We start from the raw sequence: 2,057 nt of genomic DNA on the forward strand, positions 1-2,057 counted from the left end.
GCTTTGGGAGGGAGGTGGGCTTCATCTGAGTTGATTCAGAGGTGGAGGCACAATCTGTTAGCTTTGCTTGACCAGTTGGCAGCTCCTTTGTTTCAATAGACACTGAATCATTCCCTTGCTGAACAGAAAGAACTGAACCCGCTGCGCCCACACTTTTGCTCTCAATGTCCTCATTGAGTTCATGTAAGAAGCCCATGAAATCATCAATAATGGTGTCCTCATCCACTTGAGTGTGTGCATTCTCATTACAAACTAGACCATAAAGGAGGTCTTCAATCTCTTGCACAGCAGCTGAATGGTAATCATTGGAGTAGATGGCATTGCAATAATCTTTTGAGTTTTGAAGAGCTTTAGCAGGAAGAGAGACTTGTGGTTCAGAAGTGCAGATGCCCTTGTTCTTTTTAATAGACTTTAGTTCAGCGCCCAGTGTCTCCAGGTCAGATACCATCTTTTGTTGTCCTAGTAAGAGCTGTTGGAGAACAACATTGAAACCAGGACTTTGTTGAACAGGTTGTGGGCCAAAACCAGGAGGTGTAGCCTTTGGCTGTAGGCTGACTTGATTTGTGAAGCTATTCCCTTGATTCTGAACCGCTGGTTGCTGAAAACCCTGTTGACCTTGGGAGTTATTTTGGTACTGATTCTGTTGAGCAAAGCTTTGAGGAGGGTATATTTGGTCTTGGGGGTTGGCCACATTGTTGCTCCTATAGGACAAGTTCTGGTGGTTGTTGAAGTTGTTGTAACCATTGAACTTGTTTTGATTCCCAATGAAGTGCAACTCCTCTTGAGTGAGACCCTCTTCATTGATATTTGTGAAGCATCTCTTCTCCTCATTCACATAGTGTATAGGCTTTTGAGTGGCAGCTAGGGCTTTGTCAAGCTTTATATTCAACACTTTAAACTTCTCTTCCAGCCCTTGGTGTCTACCAGAATCTTCTCTTCTATAGCTTCTATCATAATCTTCCCCATAAGTGTCTTGGCTCATGGCTAAGTTCTCAACAAGTTCCATAGCTGAATTGATTTCTTTTGCCAAGAATTTTCCATTTGATGCTGTGTGCAACTGAATCCTGATCTTAGGAACAGCTCCTCTATACAAAGTGGTAAGGAAGGAGGCTTCTGAAAAGCCATGATGTCGACACTTACTTGTGTAGCTTCTAAACCTGTCCAAAGTTTCTCCAAAGGTCTCATTAGAATGTTGAGTGAAGCTGGAAATCTGGTTCCTTAGCTTTGCAGTCCTTGAGCTTGAGAAGAACTTGGATAGAAAGGCAATCTTGCATTGCTCCCATGTGTGGATGGATCCTCTTGGGAGGTTCTTTTCCCACTGATGTGCCTTATCTCCAAGGCTGAATGGGAACAATCTCAGTTTAAAGCTGTCTTCAGATACCCCATTGATCTTAGTGAGATCACAAACTCTGTCAAACTGATCCAGATGCTCCAAGGGATCCTCCATAGGTAAGCCATGGAACTTCTGATTCTAAACCATATTGATTAAAGAGGCCTTCACCTCAAAGTTGTTGTTTTGGACAGGCGGTGGCCTGATTCCTGCTCCATACTGGTGTGCATAAGCTCGGTCATTCTCACCAACAAAGACTGGTTGGGGCTGATGACGTATGGGTGGGTTTGGGTGGGGCTGTGGTGGATTAACCTGAGGTCGGTCTTGGTTCTGGTTACCCTGAGCGTGTCCCTGATGGACCTGAGCCTGTTGAGCCTGAATTACAATCCCATTACCAGCTCTTTGACCTTGATCAGCTTCTTGAGCCTGATGCTCATTCCCAACTTGCTGATTCATTCCTAACCTCTCCAAGTGAACAGCTCTTTCTCTTTGTCTTTTTGCTTGGCTTCTTGTGATCATAAACCTGAGAACAAAGACAGAACTTGAAAGGTGATCAGTAAAACAAAAGAAACTTGATCTCAAAAACTATATCAGAAACTAATGCTAACAATCCCCCACACAATATGGCAACGGCGCCAATTGATAACTAAGGTTTTCAAAGCCTTAATAAGGGTTATCAATCCCTTATGTCACTTGTAGTACAAAGGGTATCAATCCAAATGTGTGT

General features: G+C 43.5%; 1 non-coding gene across 1 annotated transcript; it reads left to right on the forward strand.

The window, feature by feature from the left end:
- The first annotated feature begins 1,118 nt into the window (after window positions 1-1,118).
- Window positions 1,119-1,225, forward strand: LOC112087380. The gene has a single exon (XR_002900063.1). It is a non-coding gene; the product is annotated as a small nucleolar RNA R71 (small nucleolar RNA).
- The last annotated feature ends 832 nt before the right edge of the window (window positions 1,226-2,057 follow it).

The sequence above is a fragment of the Eutrema salsugineum genome, unplaced genomic scaffold (assembly GCF_000478725.1).
Source record: "Eutrema salsugineum unplaced genomic scaffold, Eutsalg1_0 scaffold_18, whole genome shotgun sequence".
Classification (NCBI taxonomy): domain Eukaryota; kingdom Viridiplantae; phylum Streptophyta; class Magnoliopsida; order Brassicales; family Brassicaceae; genus Eutrema; species Eutrema salsugineum.